We start from the raw sequence: 21,667 nt of genomic DNA on the forward strand, positions 1-21,667 counted from the left end.
AGGAAGTTCTAATACTGTGTACCAATAGGGTGGCTAACACCCAGCTTGACTTGAAAGGAGGTTCTAAAATACATACACACCAAATTTTCTAGCTCATATTCTGGTGGGAATACATGTTCACCAGGTTTTGTGCAATCTTTAAGGACTACTAAATGCTAATGCCCAGAAAACTCAAGCTTGTCATAATTCTTTTTGAATAAAATATATCCCATTCCACTCATTCCTTGCATTTATCCTATCTAACAAAGAGGGGTTATGCAAACTGACTGTCACACAGTCACAAAGATGGTGGTGCCCATAGCCACAAGATGGTGGTGCCCAGTCTCCTTAGTCCCTCCAGAGTCCCCCAGTCCTTTCAGCCCTGCTTTGGGGGTGGCAGGCATGTGATGCGGCTGGACCCGCCCTCAGCCCCCCCCCAGCTGTCCAGGGCCTGCCTGAGGCACAGGCAAGCCTCGGATGGTGGCTATCCCGCTGCCCAGGGCCACCCGAAGGCTCAGGTAACTAGGGCTGGCCGAGGCTTGCACTGCCAGCAGTGGCAGCAGCAGAGGTGTGATGGGGGTGTTACCTTCCCCTGATCACCAGGTTGCCTCCCACACCTGAGGGATCCTGGACTGTGAGAGGGGGCAAGTTGGGCTGAAGGACCCACCCCACCTCCAGTGCATGAATTTTCATGCACCAGGCCTCTAGTTGTTCTATAATTTTCAATAAGAATGCAAAGGCATTCGATGGAGAAAGAATAGTCTTTTTAACAAATGGTATCCAGACAAGTTGATATCCACATGCAAAACAATGGTTTTGAATCCCTTTCTCAACACTTACCTAAAAATTAATTCAATATTGATCATTGACACAAATGAAAAAAAAAAAAAAAAAAAAAAAACTCCTAGAAGAAAACTTAAGAGCACATCTGATACCCTTGGGACAGGCAAAGCTTTTTTAGATATGACACCAAAAAAACTCAATTAATAAAGAAAAAAAACAGATGATAAAGTGCACTTTCTCAAAATTAAAAATTGGCTTAAAAGGTCGAATACAGAGACATTGAAATCACTCACACAGGGGAGGAAATATGTGAAGGTCACATCTGATAAGCGACTTTTATAAGCAGAACCTGTAAAGAATTCTTGCAACTCAGTAATAAAAATACAATAAAAATGACCAGAGAAGTAGAATATATATCTCATCAACAAAGATATACAAATAGAAAACACGCACACAAAAAAATACTCAATGTTCCTAGCAGTTTGGGAAATGCAAAATGGCAATGACATATCACTTCACACCTACTAGAAGGGCTGTCCTCAAAAAGATCTTGAAATCCCATTATATTTATTTAAAAACATGAAATGGTATAGGAGTCATTGGAAACTCATTTGGCAGTTTCTAAAAAGCTCAAACATAGAGTTACAGAGTGACAAAACCCTTTGACACCTACGTACATATCCAAGAGAAACAAAAATACATATCCACACACAAACTTATGCATAAATGTGTATAGTAACATTTTTTAAATTAGCCAAAAACCAGAAAAATCTCATTTACTATTTTTTTTTTTTGGCCGAAATTTAAGTAGCAAAATTCACAGTTCTCTCCAGAAAACTGGTCTTCACATACAAGGATTAATTGGAGCTTGATTTTCCTTTGTGCTGATAACATGCTATCAGCTGGTGTAAATGATTATGGGATAGACTCATGAATATCACTGATTACCCTGTGAAATATGACAGATAATAGTGCTTCACCTCACTCTACTTCGGTATATAACCTTCAAGTCAACAGCAAGTGCTGACAAAATAGACCATAGCCAGAGAAAGGCAACTACTTACAGGGTTGGGGTTGATGGATTTTGTTTAGAATAGAAAAGTGATAGAAGTGGAGTGTTATAGATGAGATAGCGAGAAGGTCACTGGCATAGCCTACTTCCTTCACATCGCTTTGTTGTTATCATTAGTCATTTAGGGAAATATAGCCACAGTCCGAGGAAGTTAGAAATCACTTAGCTTTAATGGAAAGGAAACTTCCTTTGGGGAAAGACGCTGAGGGGAGTGGGAGGGAGTGGGAAGGATCTAGAAGGATTTCTATTATGCTGTTGGACTTAATGAATATCATTTGCAGGCCCCAGGCCTGAAGTCAAAAGCTAATAAACTGAAAGTGGGAGAAATTGGTTCAAATGTTAATGAACCCAGAGGATCGCAGGCATCTTCAGGGGTGTGTTTTGTGGGGGTGTGCCTTGACATTTTACATAATCTAAAAAGTATCTCAGGTTGGAAGATGTACTATTTATACATTTAATACATTTAAATAGAATCCTATCTAATAAAAGAGTAATATGCAAATTGACCATCACTCCAACACACAAGATGGCTGTTCCCATATGGTCAAAAATGGCTGCCCCCATGTGGACACAAGATGGCCACCACAAGATAGCCAGCAGAGGAGAGCAGTTGGGAGGGACCAGGCTTGCAAAGGAGGGCAGTTGGGGCGATCAAGCCTGCAGGGAAGGGAGTTGGGGGTGGGCGACCCAGGCCTGCAGGGAAGGGCAGTTTGTGGGGGACCCAGGCCTGCAAAGGAGGATAGTTGGGGGGACCAGGCCTGCAGGGGAGGGCAATTGTGGCAAACAGGCTGGCAGGGGAGCAGTTAGGCATCAATCAGGCTGGCAGGCAGAAGCCATTAGGGGCAATCAGGCAGGCAGGTGGGCGAGCATTTGGGAGCCAGCAGTCCTGGGTTGTGAGAGGGATGTTCGCCTGCCCATTTAGGCAGTCAGACATCCCTCAAGGTGTCCTGGATTGGAGATGGTGCAAGCTGGGTTGAGAGACACCCCCTCCCCATGCACAGATTTTGTGCACCTGGCCTCTAGTATTTACATAACTTCAAAAATAAAAAATAACACATTTACATCATGCATGTTTTATATATATGTCAATACCTTTAATTCTCTTGGTGATTGTTTTCAGTTACTGAAAAAAAGTGTAAGTCCTGCCAAAACTGGTTTGGCTCAGTGGATAGAGTGTTGGTCTGCAGACTGAAAGGTCCCCGGTTCAATTCCCGTCAAGGGCGTGTACTTTGGTTGCGGGCACATCCCCAGTAGGAGGTGTGCAGGAGATAGCTGATCAATGATTCTCTCTCATCGATGTTTCTAACTCTCTATCCCCCTCTTTTCCTCTCTGTAAAAAAATCAATAAAATATATTTAAAATAAATAAAAGAAGAGTGTAAGTCCTCACATAATCTCTCCCCCTCACTCCCTCTCTCCATGAGGATCCTGCAGACACAAGGGCATGAGTTAGAAGCCAGAATGATATTGTGATTCCACTCTGTTTATGCATAATTTTTCATAATTGAACCTTCAAAATATTTGGAACTGTTTCACTTCTCCTACCTCAAAGTTACGTATAAGAAAGTGAACACATTTCTTTCCACACATTTGTTTTTTGGTACAGAACATGCCCACTGTGGCAGGATAGGGTTAAGCAATGGATTGCCCTTTTCACTTCAGGGCTGAATTCTTATGGAGTCTCTGCCACTTAGTGATAATTTCTGAATCTTTAAATAATTCGGATAATAATTTTTGCATCTTTAGGCTTGCTTTCTATTCTATGAAAACTGTGCTAATCTCACCCATCTCACTTGATCTTGTCAATTAGTAATTATATATGCCATATACTGTATCTATATACTGCTTTAATGTACTTAGTACACTGCTTGTTAATATATAAGCTCATTTATGCACAGTGCTATAATTCTATCCACTGCTAATAATAGCCACATTTTAGAATCATTTTAACATCAGACCTGAGAGAGAAAAAATAAACACAGCATCCACATAGGATTGATCAGTCAGTTTCTAATTAACATCAGGGCTCCCAGAGATTACTGCTGGCATTACCCTGAAACCGTTTCACATCTGAGAACATTGGGGGTTTTAAGATCAGACCCTGTGTTTTAGGCCAACTCAGACTACCGTGATGAAGTGGTGACAAATTTGTAAATCATTCATTTTGGTGTGTGCTCTGTTCTTTTTATTTCCTTTTATTTTTCACAGAATGCCAGATGGAATGAGCTATTTCTGTCTAATTGACAAATGCAACAGTTTACTGGGCTAAGTGCTTAGAGAGTTGCAAGGAGAGATTTTTCACTTCTGTATTAAGACCCTGTTGCTGCTGCAGGCTAGTCACCTCTTTTCAAAAGCAAGGTCACCCGAGAGTCACCTGCCTTGTGGATGTGCACACTTCTTAGAGGGAAAGGAGCCTGGAATCCTCACAGCTGCTCAAGAGGGACAGAGTAACTCCACACTCTGCATGTGGGACCCGCGCCTTTTCCTTTACAGCTGACTCATATCTTCCTGTTAACTCATCTTGTTGCCTTTGCCTCTGAGACCATTCCTCTCTTGCCCATTTGGCACAAGAGACCGATGCTACCTCTAAATCATTCCCAGCACATACACGATGATTTTAGCAATGGATGTGAACAAAATGTATGCCCTTCTATTGGCTCACAAGCGTTTCTTATTCTTATTCATCTATATGTTTTGTCTTTTTGTGTGTTTTTCCACTTTTGTGTGTTTTTTCTGCCATACAATGTTTTTCTACCAACTATATATATACATAATCTGTCTGCAAAATCCATGTTCTCACTTGTGATGTGAGGGCACAATGGAAATAAGGGCTGTCACCTAGGAAATGTTTCAAGAAATTGAAAACCTGGAAACGGATCCAAACATGGTCTATCCAGTGGTCTGCAAACTCATTAGTCAACAGAACCAAATATTAACAATACAATGATCGAACTTTCTTTTGAGAGCCAAATTTTTTAAACTTAAACAACTTCTAATGCCACGTCTTCAGAACAGACTTGCCCAGGCCATGGTATTTTGTGGAAGAGCCACACTCAAGGGGCCAAAGAGCCACATGTGGCTCAGGAGCCATGGTTTGCTGACCACTGGACTACCCAACGAGAGAAGCTGGGGGTACTCAAGACAGGAACAAAGCTCACATGGGCAGCATGCTCTGAAGTCCCACCTCCTGGTGTTTCCACATGGATCCCTCCCACTGCTACTGTAGATGCTTCGATCTCCCCATTTGATAGGGGTGAACCCTAAGCCACAGAGAGGACAGCGAACTTGCTTAAGGTTATGCAGCTAACAGGTCGCCCAGGCAGAACCTGACCCCTGATGGATGCCTGCCCTTGCTACCTGCTGTCACACACTGATTTACTGGGTTATTCTATTGGGAGCCATGGCAAAGAATCAGATATGACAGCATAAGAGAGCAGGAGGTTGGATTCCCCCTCAGGGCACAGGCCTTGGTTGCAGTAAGGTACGTGCCAGAGACAGCTGATCAATGATTCTCTCTCCTCATTGATGTTTCTCTCTCTCTTCCTCTCCCTTCCTCTCTGATATCAATTATATATATATTTAAGTAAATAGGAAGGAGATTCCTGGCTGTGGCACAGCAGAATGAAAACTTACTTTAGATGCAGCTGTGGTGGTTGAGATACAGAAGGCTGCAGTACATACCTGTGAGTAAGGAGAGTGGCAACAGAGGTGTCATTCAAACCTGGGCATTCTTGAGGATAAAAAGGAGCCATTAATAATTATGCTGAAAGGCCAGGCCTCCTTCAGCACCATCTCAGGTAATCTGGACAGATGATCAAACAATGCTTAGATGTATAAATGCCTCCCTCAGTACCTAGGGTGCTGAAAATAGGCCAATGGAAGATGGCTGTTGATCTAGACGGTGGGGTGAGACAGGAAGTAACTGGTTTACACCAAATTTTATGCAAACATTGTGTGCCATAAGTGGATTACCTACTACATCTATTGTATGTTTTCAAACAGTTAATATTACACCTTCTAGAATCTCCTTTATAAAATTTCACTTTAATGTGTCTTCCTTGGTTTGTATTTTAGAATATAATAGGAAATAACCACATGGAATCTCTTACTGCACCTGTTTAGAGATGGGGTTGTGACAGTATGCATTATGCCAAACAGTACCCCTTCTAAAAATGTCGTGCATGAAATATCTCTTTTAGAAATCAATATTAGAAAAAATTTTCTCTAAAAGATAGATTAGTTTACTTCACTCTTTGGTTTAATTTGGCCTGTCAAATATGCCGGCTCCTTGAATCTGCATAGCTGTATTCTCCTGACATTGGGACTTCACTGTCTCTGTACGTTTGTACTCAGTCTGGGTTTTCTACTACATTGGTATAATGTTTAAGTATTATAAGTGCTTTTTACCCACAGCTTTCATGACATGAGATTAAACAAAGTATCACAGGCAACTTTACATTGCAGCAAACCCGTACAATCTGATTATACTTTTCAAAATCATCATTGTATAGACAACTGGACATAATATTCTTATGCTTTTTGAAATGCATTTGGGGGAAGTATCTAAAATAATGCATACTGATGGCATCATCCGTGTTTCTCTATGGCTACTGTAGGCATGCTCTAACCTAAACACGTCAGGGCAGCCTCCTCCAGCAAAACTTCTGCCACCAGCCCCCAGAGGGCAAGGCTGGCGTAAACACTGATGACAAAGAGATGTCAAACCATCCACAGCATAATGCCAGCCAGGACACCCCGACCCAAGGTCTCCTTCTATTCCTCTCTGGTTGTTACCTACATGAGAACATGCCGGGCACAGGAGAAAATAGGTCCTAGAGTATTTCACATGAAAGTTCATAACTTGTATCAGAAAAGGAATTTTTGTAAGTTTTGACCTGTTCCTGATCAATGTATTCTATTTTAAACTGAAGTGAAGAAAGAGCCGCCAGAAAAAATCCAGTTTGAGAAGCCTGCCTCAGTGGGTCTTACCCCATCGCACTGAATTCCTGAAGAACTCTCAAGAGGAAAGAGTTTATTATATGGAGGCCTCTACCATTCATACCATACCAGCAATGTGAATATAAAAATCATGATTTCAGCCCAGTTGGTATGGCCCAGTGGTTGAGCATCGACCTATGAACCTGGAGGTTGTGGTTTGATTCCTAGTCAGGGCACATGCCCAGGTTGCAAGCTCCATCCCCAGTGTGAGGCGTGCAGGAGGCAGCCGATCAATGATTCTCTCTTATCATTGATATTTCTATCTCTCTCCCTCTCCCTTCCTCTCTGAATTAAGTAAAAATATATATTTTTTAAAAATTATCATTTGCTGTATCTAAGCTATTCTGTTTAATTATAAAAACCACAAGCTTTTAAAAATATGCAATACAAATTTTAGCTTTCAGAATATAAAAATTTTGATTATATTTCTAAAGTCTAAAAGTGTGTTTTCACTGCATATAGGTATTATATATTTTAAGTAAATGTTACTTTTTTTAAATTCATTATCATCATTTTATAACTAATAAATGCGGATTACTTTCAATATAAGATCAAATCATTTTTATCGTGTTTTTGTATGTATGTATGCATGTATGTATTTATTTATTTTATTACCCCTAAATATTTCTGTGAGATTTTTAGAAACTATATTAGTAATGATTGTCCAGTTACACTCTATAATAAAAGTGATTTAGCAATTGACATTTTAAATATCTCTTACTTTATTATAAGTAAAGTGTCCTTTAAGTATGATTTATTGTAAATAGGACTGAAGGGTGTAACAAGTGAAAGGGGAGGAGAAACAGCTATTTTTAACTTTAAAATAATTTCCCACTGTGGAGTCAAGGAGTTGCATTTTAAGAGGACAGAAATAGTGGTTTTACATCATGAAAAATTCTGGTGTTGATTTTCAAAATACATTCCTTCCTGCATTGGAAAGTTTATTAAATCTGTATAAAAACATGCCTCATAGCATAGGGAAACCGTTCCCACTTGTGACTGTATGCTTTCTGCCTGTGGTTTCTTGAGCCGGATGTGGAAATAGAGCTCCACATGTATCAGAACCATTACAAATGTGGAAATCAACCAGTTCCCACAGTTTCACTGCAGCAAGCCTGACGCCTGGCCGCTACCCTGATGGGACTCTCCACTTGAAGGCAATTCTCTGTTCATTTTTAGGTTAGTGCAACCTTTTCCCTGTGCAGCCACTTGCTGGGCCACAGTATACATTGTTCCGAGATAGAAAAGTCATGCACAAATTGGTGGCAAGGTGAAGCTCACAATAAATTCGTTCTCCTTATCCCTCTGTTTCTTAAGAGGAGCATGTGTCATATATAGCCTATCACTTCTGAATGGCTTGGAGTGGGGAGGATTGCCAAGTATTTCTCATTCATTCTCTACACTAATAAACAAGAGATATACAAATTGACCATGCATCTGTGATGCCCACCAGCCAATCAGGAGTGAGCATGCAAATCAACTCAGCAAAGATGGCAGGTTAATTTGCATATGCAGGCACAGAGTGGCTGGGCAGGGTGCAATGCCTGCTATGAGGGGGAGGACAGGGGATGGAGGGAGCTACAAGAGTGGTACTCCAGCTGTAGTGTCACTCCAGCCAGTGAAGGCTCTGGCTGGAGTGAAGAAGACTGAAGGCTCTAGCCAGAGCAAAGACCAAAGGTGGCAGACAGAGCAAAGGCCTGGGTCCCGGGTGCTGGAGGAAAACCAGTGCTGGCAGCCGGGGGAAGGAAGGCCTATTGCTCGAATCTTCATGCAACGGGCCTCTAGTAGGTTATAATTTGATTGCAGAACATACTACTCTCTTAGTGATGAATAATTCTATCACTAAATACTATCATTGGTTGTTAAGTAATTTCAGAAAATTATCAATGAGTGAATCAGCATTTAAAGTTTCTAGGTATTGCATGAGTTAGTTTTACCAAAAAGGAGTAACTTAGGAACAGGCTGCATTTTATAGCACTGTTTGAAAACTCACAATGGCTATTAACATAGCAATGGCTATGAGAAAAGATGAAGTTAAAAAATTTTAACTATTTTTTAATAGGATTTTTTAATTCACTGGCCCCTTCGATACCTATGAGCATTTCATGGAAGAAGTTGGGAGACACTGGAATGATTTGCTGAATTGTCAAACAAATGTATGCCTAGAGAAATAATTTTTGATATAATATATTTCCTTCCTAGTGAAATTTGACACCAGTTTTAATAAGTATACTAAATAATGACAAGTGGCTTCAGGCCATCTGCTTTACATGACATCTCCATAGGATAGGCTGCAAGGAAGGCTGACATTTTTACTTCCTAGCATGTTCTCTACAGGTATTGTCATTATAGTGCCTATTACACCAGATGGACTCATAAGATAAATAATACCATCTATCCTTAAGCTATTTTGAATACAATGTTTGGAGGCGGGCACATATATTTTTAAAAATAATCATCAATAGCATGGAGTTCTCTAATATGTTATTCTCAAGATCCAGAGGCAAAAATCTTGACTCTCTCGTGCAATAGGAGACTGGGGTTGCAGCATATGCTATTTTACATAGCAGAATGTCTTTCAGAGAATTGTGTGTTCCATCTGTCACAGCCTCTACATTTTACCGTTGACAACATTTGTGATGCGATCTAAGAAATTGTTCCCAGCAGGTCCTATCATATTGAATAATGGTCTTTTATACGAGCAGGTTGTTAAATCAGCCGAACTCACAATTTCCGAGTAGAAATGAAAAATCAACATTAAAATTACCAGATGAGTGGAACGAAAGAATTCCTATAGAGAGCTGTACATTTAAATTCAGAAATGTGTTCACTGTATTACAATGTCAAGAAAGATAATGAAATTAAAGAGGAAGGGGTGCTTCAGGCTCTCTGCAGGAGAAGGAGGAAATGTGACTCTTGCCCTATGCATTTTTCTAATTTTGATACTTAAGTCAATACATTTTTTTTGAAACTCAAGTCAATACATTTTTTAATGTTTGCTGTAGCCAAGGGGATAAAAACATGTGAGGACTGGTGCTTCGTTTTGATTATCTTCTCATAGCTTCCCCAAAAGATGTTGGTGAAAATAATAACTTAGTTCTAGCTGTATTTTTGTAGGTGAGTAGCTGAGGAAGGTCTCCCCAGATCTGTTTCTGTGTGGCACCACAGGCATCACCCACTAGATGTCAGCTAACAGCTGGGTGGTGTCACGGGTCTAAGACAGACCATCACTCATGCCTGATGCCACGGTGGGAAGCAGGAAGGCTGCTCAGGAGGAACCCTTCCATCTCCTTGCAGTTTCATTGTCTCTCCAAACAGTTTCTCCAGCAGGTTTATCTGACTTCTTACATGCACCCCCAAGCAAAAAGGAGGAGGCTTTTAGTCCCTTAAAGAGGAATGTCTGTCCTAGCTGGCTTGGCTCAGTGGATAGAGTGTCAGCCTGTGGACTAAAGGGTTCCAAGTTTGATTCCAGCCAAGGCACATGAGCTCAGTCCCCAGTAGGGGGGCATGCAAAAGGTGGCCTACCAGTGGTTCTCTCTCATCACTGATGTTTCTCTCTTTTTCCCTTCCTCTCTGAAATCAATAAAAAAAATATTTTAAAAATAAATTTAAAAAAAAGAGGTATGTCTGGGGTAGATTTATTTCAAGAGGTATGTCTCCTAACAAGCCCAGATATATGGGGAGAGGAAAAACAGACCTTGATTTTCAATGGAGGAATAGCAAATAATGTGTGAGCGTCTTCAAACCACTACAGTCCGCTCTCCAGTCACAGCGTATTTCTATTTCCCCCACATGCAAAATACTTTCCACCGCCAAAGGCTCCTGGAGTTTCCTCTCATTAGGGGATTGGTACAGATTGCAAGAGCTCACCTTCTAAATCACTTCCAGGTGCAGCTGAATCTCCTTGGAGGGTTTCTAAAGTACATTTCCTCTCTATCAGAAAACGTGATATAAAGACAGGATGTTTCCCCAACTCCCCTAGCGCGCAGTGGAAGGCAGACCAAGGCACAGCTGTAGAAAAGGGGGCAATGGGGGACATAGAGCACTCATGGGTCCCTGTCAATTCTGAAATCCAGCCGAGCCCACCACACCAGGTCCTGGTTTAGGGCTCCGGTCCATTTTCTGAGAGTGGTTTTCCATTGCTTTTTATTTAGCTCCTTCTCCTGGGATATTGGCTCCAATCTCTGCATCACCTTTTCTTTTAGAAAAGGATGCTCTCTGTTTTCAGATTATCTAAGTACTTTTCTAGCCTATTTCCTGCATCTAGAAGGTCCAGGCATCCAGGATTGTTTTGACTGATCTTTCAAACTAAACTGGTAATATTTCTGCACACACACAAAAAATTGTTTTCTTTGTTCTTTGTTTCATGTGGCAGATAGAACACACAATTCGCTGAAATACATTCTTGTACTTAAAATTGCGTGTGAGCATCACAATCTTTCTCTCTCAGTTAAAGTGAAGGTTGTGGTCTCTGCACCTGGAGCAGAGCATAACTCTCCATGATACATACATATGTTGCTTTAAGAGGGTGCCAGCTCTGCTTTGATCAGAGTCACATGCTGTAGGACTTAAGAATCATCAAAGTCCCAATGGGGCATTTTCTTAATTGTTTCTGAAATGTCCATAAAGTGCCTTAGACCGGTTCCCTTTAGGCATGAATCCTGATGCTGTACTAGGCTGCAAGTGCTCTAGATTTGATCTTTGTCTTGAGTCCATTTCTTACTTTGCAAGTCTTTTGCCATCTAAAGGAATTGTGAAATTGAAAGTTTTATTCTGAACAAACTAGCAACTCTTAGCTTTTTGCTATTTCCTCCAGCTTCTGCTCAAAACCAGTATTTCTTCCTTAGCCCATATCTTGTTTCTCATATTCAATCACAGGAAGTAAGAAGAAGCCAGTGGGCACTTTGTACATTCTGCATGGGGGTTTCCCCAGCCAGTCCTCGAGTTCTTCAAGTACCCTCTCTATTCCCCAAGTTCCTGAAAGCCAGTGTTTACAAACTGTGCCACCACACATCAAATCCCCTGGCATTTCCCAGCTTCCAATAACAATTTTTCTCTTTGTCTGCTTGAGGCCCTCATGGCCTTTATTAAGTCTCTTAAAGGTCCTTCTGGCTTCTTCCCATCATCCCATCCCACAGCCAGCCCCCTATACTTAGATCTCGTTACCACAGATTTCCAGTAAGGAATCACCCAGAACCCAGCCCCTAAACCATAATAGCTCTGACTGACTCAGTGATTCCTTTGGGTTTGACACACTCCTGGTACCTGTCCTCTGGCTGCTTTGACAGGTGGTTTTGGGTTTGGTATAGTTTTCAGCAGAACTGTAACAAGTATACCACATTAGTGGGGGATTTTGATGAGAAAGGCGATGTTTGTGTGGGGCAGGAAATACACCTAAAATCTCTGTACCCTCAATTTTTTCTGTGGGTCTACAAATACTCTTTTTAAAAAATATATATTTTTATTGATTTTTTATATATAGAAAGGAAGGGAGAGAGATAGAGAACTAGAAACATCAACGAGAGAGAACATCGACCAGCTGCCTCTTGCACACCCCCTACCGGGGATGCCCGCAACCAACGTATATACCCTTGACCGGAATCAAACCTGGGACCTTTCAGTCCGCAGACCGACGCTCTACCGCTGAGCCAAACCGGTTTTGACTAAAAATACTCTTAAAAATATAGTCTTTATATTGGGGGATGGAAAGGGGGGCAGTGATTACTTAATTAGCCTGTAGTGTGGGGTAAGTACATTTTTGTGGCCAAATATTAAAAGTGCAACTGGTTTAGTATCTCATGAAAACAGGAAATACAAAGCACTATAAGGAAAATAACCGAGGAGCAGAATTCAGAGAAAATGTGGATTGTCTAAAAATGCAGACATACAAAAATAATCATCTTATGGCCAGCTTCCTAGGAAGATGAGAACAGGACTGAACACTCTTCCCAAGACCTCTGAAGGTGTCCAGTAGATCTTTCTAGCTCTACAGATGAACTCCCAGAAAGCTTCAGGGCACTGTGCCACTGAATCTCACTGCATCGAATTACCTGGAATAAGGCTACAGGTAAAAAACTTCCTCAAAAAATATGGATGTGGACAGAGTAGACCTCGATGTTGCCCTCTTGCTTTCCTGGGTTTTGCCCCAGAAAGATGACTTGGGTAACTTTTGTTCCAAAGAGAGCAATCATGGGAAGAAAACCCAAATGTTATCTTACTTTAAAGCCAAATCCAAGTGTGCCTAGCTGGATTAAGTGACTCCAATCTGATCTGAAAGTATGTGAACAAAAAACAAATGCTTGTAGTAAGCTAGCAATTTCTTCTTGGCATAACCGCTCAAATCAAAATGTGTGTTTTTTATCCTCACTGGAGGATATTTTTCTATGGATTTTTAGAGAGAGAAGAAGAGGGAGAAACAGAAAGAAATATCAATATGAGAGAAACACATCAATTGATTGCCTCCTGCATGAGCCCTGACCAGGGCCCAGGCCAGGGAAGAGCTTGCAACCAAGGTATGTGCCTTTGACCAGGGACCATTTGGTCTGTAGGCCCACATTCTATTCACTGAGCCAAACTGGCTAAGGCAAATTAAAGTTTAGTAATATCTGTAATATGTCAACTTTATATTAGATAATGTCTGTAAAAATATGAGGGAAAATTTTTCTAGCCCTTGAGAAGATATTAATCAAATTACTAATGATATCAAACTAATACAGCATAAGCACATGGTTTTATAGTAAGATATTTGATAGGAAAATTACCAAAGAATAAATGTCCTGATGCAGGTTATTTTATTCCTTAAAATTAGTTAGTGTTTCTAACTCTATGACTTAGCAACTACACTCTGAACGTCATGGTTTTAGGAATGCCAAAGGCTTATTTCTGGTTACATTCAAATCTTACTGGACTAGCAAACATTGGGCCCCTGAAAATGCCTTTGTATCACTGAGATCTCACTTGTTCTGAGCAAGTTTATGATTTACTACTGGTGAGAATTATCTTGTGTCTAAGTCCTTGACTGGGCAGAAACTCGGTGTTCTTTTGGGGCACATAAATACATTCTCTAAATATAAATACATAAATAAAAGTGAAAAGCATAAAGAGTAAGTAAATTTATGTATGCTGGCAACTTTAATCCTGTTTCTTTGCTTACTAGTATTTGCTTAGTTCCCTTTGCATGGATTTTCAAACAGATTTTTAATAGTATAATTAAATATATTTCCTTTTGCAATGAAGGAAAAAAATAAAATTAGCACTGTCCTATAATACAGACATTAAAAATGTAAAAGTTTTGTTACACTTTTGTCATACAAATACATATTATCTATTGCATGAATGTTATATATCATATATTACATCAGTCATTGAATAAATAATTTTTGCAGAGTGACTAAAATATAAAGTCGACATGTTCTTTCATTTTAAAGCTTTTTTTTTTTCTTTTTAAGCTTCTTTATATTTTCTTTTTCCCTCATTGGTAATGGTTAACTGTATGAATAGTTGAAATATCTCCTGACTAAAGATGAAAATAATTTTGGTGAGCTATATGGGGTCCATAAGTACAAGATTCTACAATTTTTAAAGGACAAGAAAAAATTTTATTTATTTTTTTACTTTAACAATTATATTAGAAAATATTTATGCATCATGTTTAATGCATTAAATAACATAAGCAACCATAAAATGTAAGTGTAAATGAAAACAAACTTAGTTAACAATTACCTTAGCCCTCTGTTCCCCAAGTTTTTATTTTTTTATATACTTTTTATTAGTTTCAGAGAGGAAGGGAGAGGGATAGAGATAGAAACGTCAATGAATGAAAGAGAATCATTGATCGTCTGCCTCCTGCATGCCCCACACTGGAGATTGAGCCCGAAACTGGGACATGTGCCTTGACCTGGAATCAAACTGTGACCTCCTGGTTTATAGGTTGATGCTCAACCAATGAGCCATGCCAGCTGGACTGTCCCCCAAGTTTTTGATGCTTTCTTTTTTTTAAGATAGGATAATCAACATAATAATACATATGTATCATTTGCACAATTCATTTAGTCTCAAGTTTCTAGTTTTTTACTCATCTTCATTATTTGTCACATATGTTACTGAGTTTGTAGATTTATTTTATTACTAATTTAGCATTATATCCTAATCCATGTATAGTTAAATAGTTTAATACTTTAACAAGGCTAATACTGATAAACCATTAAATAAAAGCTATGTTGAACCCTTAATTTCAGCACAGTAATTCACAATGACAGAGAATATTCCAATGAAGAGTATGGAAACTCAACATGCGATCATCTTGGGAGAGGGGAAGAATCCATGGAAAAATAAGATTTCTTAAGAATTTAAAAGGAACTATCACTAATGTTCCACTGTCTTGAATGAACAGTTGGTTTGCTACCTGGATTCAAGATGACTGACCCCTTTATTGATTTTGTCAAAATACACATCTCCTTAAGCTATAAGAGGTTTTATAATAGTTAGTCAGGGTTACTAACTGAAAGCAGCTGCAGGGTGGGATGTTTAAACCCAAAAAGATATCGAGTTTCCTGTTGTTGATGAAGAATACATCATTGACCTCCACCGACCTGAATGACTTCTTTTCTCTGCTTGGCAAATAAGACAGAGGGGCTGAGGGCACTTCCTGCGGAATCCTCTTCGGCTGCTGGGGGTCAACAGAACAATGAAGGCAGTCAGAAAGGCCACTGGTGTATGTGCCAGACAGCAGGGCTCCAGGCTTAGGTTATATTGAGGTGACATTTATCTAATAAGGAAGGCCCAGCAGAATGATAAATGCTTTCCACTGTGTCTGTGAAGAAATGGGTTTATAAACAAGCACCTGCCATAAATCACAAAACAGCTTTGTCAGAAGTAACTAGCAACTAGATGCATCTTTATAATTACTCCGGCCAGCGTGTGTCCTGCTTGCATATCCTTCCCTCTGCTCTTAGAGCAACTACTTTATTCTGCTTTACATCCCATTTACAACATAGGTTTACGGCCAGAATAGCTTTAGGGTAACTCCCTGACTATTGCCTTAATACCCATAGGAAGTATGGGTATAATGGTTAGATGCCCAATAATAAATGCCACAGGTGAACCTACCATATTCTCTTTCATTTCCTTGATCCTCCTTCCTTTCTGAGTATTGACCTTGCCTTTAACACAGCACTTTCACATGTCATAGTAAACTACTGACTTCCAGAGATTAAAATAGAATGGTTCAAAGAAACCGAATACCCTATTCAGCATAATGGCAAAAGGGTTTTAGTTGGAAGTTTCACATGTTATGTAACATATGAAAGAACAAATGAATGCTTAATTTAAAAAATGGTCAAAATGTTGAAATCTTATTTTTCCATGGATTCTTCCACTCAGCCTGTTACATTGAAAAGTAGAATATCAAGTCGCAGGAATTTCTTACTCTACAATATAATCAACCATCAATAAGTGGTTGATTATATTGTAGAATGAAAATACTCAATTCATAATACACACTCGCAGCATAAATAATAAAAGGTTTGCCAGAGTGACAGCTTGAACGTAAAAGTGGGTTGAGTCAGACCTCCTTTAAAAATGTATTTGCGTTTCCTCCTGTGGCTACAATACTTAATTGATGCTCAGTTGCTCTAAGAGAGCCTCTTCACATTAGTTTACAAAAGGGCTTTGCAGTCATCATAGACAAGAGAGTGCAGAGCCACACAATACATGTCTTAGCACTCGGGTCAGGCCATTTAATTTCCCTTTCAAATCCAATTGTTCACCTGCTGTGCCTATTAAATACAAGCATGCGGCCTCTACTTGAATGCACTGTCTGTGTGGTTTGGGCACAGTCCACCTCCTGCCTCTGCCATTTCTAATGAGAGTGGCCTCTGTCAGTGCAAATCCTCGGAATTTAGATTAGGTGGACTTTACCGCATGCATTTTTTAGTTATTTAAATGACCACATAACTAATTTATAAGCATGGCATTGCTACTGGCTAATCAGCTTATTATTTTTTATAGTAGCTTGAGGAACAACATACACTGCCAAAGGGGACATTTTACATTATTCAGGTTAGTGAGTTATATGAATTGCTTGGTTATTATGAACAATTACAGATGCTTTTGGATTTTAATACATTTATTGTTTGGTTACTCATGTATTTGTTGATAGACTGATAGAAATATTTAACACATAAAAATTAAAAAATTTTAAACTTTTCTGGTGCTCAGAATCAGAAAAGTCAATTATAAAAATTCTCTGAAGATTTAAAAAAAGAGACCAATTGAGAATTATTTATTTAATAAGAACTATTACAGCTTGGTGAAAACAGTAGGAGGTTGAAGCATTCAAGTTAGAGGATGCATGAAACTCCCCACTCTCTCACCTCTGTCTTCTAGAGGCTATCTCCTATATAATAAAAGCCTAATATGCTAATTGTCCAGTTGTCCATTCAACCAATCAAAGTGTAATATGCTATGATATGCTAAGGCCACTCAACTGCTCACTATGACGTGCACTGACTACTGGGGAACAGACGCTCCAACTGGTAGATTAGCTTGATGCTGAGGTCTGGCCGATCGGGACTGAATGAGATGGGCCGAACACATCCTGGAGCCCTCTGGCAGTCCCTCCCTGGCTGACCAACTTCCTGTGCCACTTTCCGGCCCTGATCGTGCACCAGTGGGTCCTTCAGCCTGGCCTGCACCCTCTTGCAATACGGGCTGAGGGTCTTCCCCTGCAAGTGCACGAATTTCGTGCAGCAGGCTCCATGCAATGGAAGGGCTATTGTGGATGGGTTCATAAGCTATTGAACAAAAGTAATCCCACTTTTTACAATCAAAAGGGGAAAGAATAGTATTTCCAACCAATGGTATAGACACAATTAGATATCCATATACAAAGGAATAAAGTTGGGCCTTCCTTCATACCATACACAAAAATTAACTCCAGATGGGTTTGATACTGACATCTAAGAACTAAAGCTATAATTCTAAAACCTTTAGAATAAGAGATGAGAATATACCTTAGTAACTTTGAGTTAGGGAATGCCAAAAGTACAAGTGATGAAAGTAAAACAAAATAGATAAATTGGACCTCATCAAAATGAAAAGAAAAATTGTGCTGAAAATAATAAACTCAAGAATGTAAAAGCTGCAAAACAAAAAATGTGATTTTCAAATCATATATGTTATGAGGGGATTGTATAAAGCATAAGAAAAAAAGAATCCTACAACTCAATAATAAAAAGAACAACCTAATGTGTAAAATGGGCAAAAGATGCAATTAGACATTTCTTCAAGAAAGGAAACAGATGTCCAATAATCACAGGAAAAGTTGCATCTCATTTGTCATTAAGGAATGCAAATCAAAATCATGCCTAGATACCCATTCAAACCCGATAAGATTTCTTTAATAAGACAGAGATTGTTTAAACCTCTTGATATCATATTTTCTATTATAATTAATTCATTCTTATAGAATTTAAAGTGATTTCCCCATTAAAAAAGTAAAATATATAACTTGCTCTTTTTCTTTTTTGAGTCTTGACATGGTTTTTATAAATGAAAGCATCCACATACAGCTGACTGAGATTCTTTTAAAAAGCTGTTTTCCCCATCCAGTTCCAAAGGTGTGTAAATAAAACTTCAACTATGGAAACAATATGCCCATGGATGGTATGTCTGAGGCATATTGTAATTATCTGCATCATATATTTATCTTAAGAATCATTTTACTTTATATTCAGATCATTTCAACTCTACAGCTGTTCCAGTGATCAGATTTAATAGCTATTCTACAAGTAATCTTCCCAGATCAAGGCTGTGAGGATGAGAGCAATAATGTTCCTTATTCCTATTTAATTTTGTACTAAAATCAGTGTCAGAATTGAAAAAAAAGAAGGAAGTTCTCTTTTTCTATAATATTAATTTGAGATATACTAACTAGTTTTATTTAGGCTTAAACAACTCTTTGAATGTCCATGATTTGTTTTACTGCCATGGAGCATATATATATAAAAGCCTAATATGCTAATTGTCCCTCCAATTGTTCCACCAGTCACTGTGACACGCACTGACCACCAGGGGGCAAAAACTCTGTCTGATAAGTTAGATTTCTGCTAGGGTCTTTCTGATCACTGATCAGGACTGGGCAAGATGAGCCAGACACATCCTGGAGCCCTCCCACAGTTCCTCCCCAGTCCCGGTTATGCACTGGTGGGGTCCCTTAACCGGGTCTGTGCCCTCTTGAAACTCGGGATCTCTTGGAGTATGTCAGTCAGCTGGTTTCAGCTTAATCCCCACAGGCCAGGCCAAGGGACCCCACCGGTGCATGAATCTGTGCACCAGGCCTCTAGTACTTATTATAAAAAAAATCAAATGAAAATGTATATAGTATTATACTTATTTGAACCAGGCTAAGTTCTAGAAGTTTGCACATGATCTCATCCTGACGGCATCCGCATAACTATTATGATACCCATTTCATTAATCATGAAACTGAGGCACTGGGAAGTTAAGTACCATCCCTAGGGCATGCAGCTACTCAGTGGCCAGGGGACATTCTCATCTAAGAAGTCCCAGTTCCATGCACACTGTACTCAGTCTCCAATCCCTCCCTAACACGTCAGAAGTGATAAGGTGCCAGCCTTTTATAAAAGATGCTAACATGCCAATATAAGACCTGGCAGGAGGCACTTCATTTTGCCTCCCTCCTTCCGAGGCTGTGATAGAGAATAATTTATGGCCTTTCAGCTGGAGCCTTGGCAGTCAGAGAGACACGGGCTTTTGCAGAAGACACCAAGAATAAATCAATTTTGGTGAGGCATGTAAAAAGTTAAAAGGTGGTTTATAAGTTGCAAATGAAATACCCAGGTGTGCTTGGCATGCCCACTGTTGTGTTTGTTTATGAATCTCTGAGCCTCAGTCCTGGAGTGGAGAGCAGTTAGATTCAAGGATATTTGGTAGAATTTATCAGTCCAAAACTCTGTGTACTCTATTCCCTGTTGCCCATGGGATTTCTAATTGTTTCCCCTTCCATCATCAGCTGCTGCTCTGTCACCTGCGTGCTTATCCTACCTCCTCTGTGACTACGTCCTTTAGATTTCCCAAATTTTGATGAGAGAGGGAGGTTTTTGATCACTCTGGAAAGATTTTGAATATGTCATCATTCTCCAATGAAAACTGTCTATCTTCTGAATGTGTCTTAACACTAAGATGAATGAAAGTAGTTAATTTAAAATCTAAGTGAATAGAGAGAAACATCGCTGTGAAAGAAACACATCAACAGGTTGCCTCCAATAGGGCCCAGGCCAGGGAGGAACCTTCAACCAAGGTATGTGTGCTTGACTGGAATCGAACCTGGGATCCTTAGATCTGCAGGCCAATGTTCTATCCACCCAACCAAACTGGCAAGGGCTTGATATACTTTCTTATATGATTACTCTCGACAAAATAGCTAGGTTGCAGACATTTTTAGGTTATATTCTCTGATACTAGTCTGAAATAGATGATATTTTTGTATTACCTATTGGAAGGAAGATTGATTTTGCTTTCCTATTCCAGATAAGCTTGTGGCAGGGGTTTAATATATTTTGAGAAATTAGAAGCTTAACCACTATTCTCAACACATTGGAAAGCCCATCTTTATTTCCAGGGAAGTAGTTGAAAATGCCTGGGGTCAAACTTAAATCGGTTTATTTTAACATTTTTTAAAGTTCACTTAATTTTAATTTTATAAATAGTTTTTATTAATTATTTTTTTTCTTTTATTAAGAACAGTAATGTTTATCAATATTCATAGAGAGGAAGGGAAAGAGAGACAGAAACATTGATCGGCTGCCTCTTGCACTCTCCACATTGGGGATCAAATCCACAATCCAGGCATGCGCTCTGATTGGGAAGCAAACCATGACCTCCTGGTTCATAGGTCAATGCTCAACCACTGAGCCACTCTGGCTGGGCTTATTGATTTTTTTTTATTGATTTTTTTTAATTTTTTTTTTTTTTTTTTTAGAGAGAACAGAAGGGAGAAGGAGAGAAACATTAATGTGAGAGCGAAGCATTGATTGGCTGTCTCCTGCAGGCCTCCTATTTGTCCTTACCTCCCTCCTGCCCCCAAAATAAAAATAAAATAAATAAAATCTAAGTTAAAAGGAAATACTGATGTAGACATTAACATACATAGACCTAAGATGGACATACGGAGATGGTGTGTGACACTACACAAGTAAATGACAGAAGCATTTCCTCCACTTCTTACTCTAAGGTAGAGCCCGAAGGAAGCAGAACTGAAGGAGAAGGAATTGGGGTGGAGAGGGCAGGACATGAAGACGAGGGGCGCAATGCAGCTGTGGGGGTAGGGGTGGTTGCTCAGTCTCTGGGGAGTGAATAGAGATAGGCTTTATAAACCCCACCAAGTCCTTCTGGGTGTATGAAGGGAGCCAACAGTCCACCAGTGCATGACCTTTCCCTGCCTTTTATGGGTCCAAGTCTGCCTATGGACACCCACTCTCTACACTTGCAGATCGGGTCACTCGGAAACTCCATCTGCAGTTGGAGAAGCCAGTGGGCAGTGGGCAGTGGACAGCACCAAGAGCACATGGTTGGCTCCACCACAATGTGGACAAGGCATCAAAGCTGGTCTTGGGCCAGCTCAAACTGCATGGCAAGTGGCAGGCATGTATCTGTAGAGGTGGCTAGCGAATGTCATGCACTAAAGCACAGCCCTCTAAGAATAACTGGGGAGAGTAAGAATTACAACCCATATTTCCATAGGAGAGCAGCTGATGGTTAAAAGACACTGATCATCTTTCATGTAGTACAGAACCAAGAGGCCCAGGAATCAGGT

This window comes from Pipistrellus hanaki (genome assembly GCF_964339955.1).
Source record: "Pipistrellus hanaki genome assembly, chromosome: 8".
Lineage (NCBI taxonomy): Eukaryota > Metazoa > Chordata > Mammalia > Chiroptera > Vespertilionidae > Pipistrellus > Pipistrellus hanaki.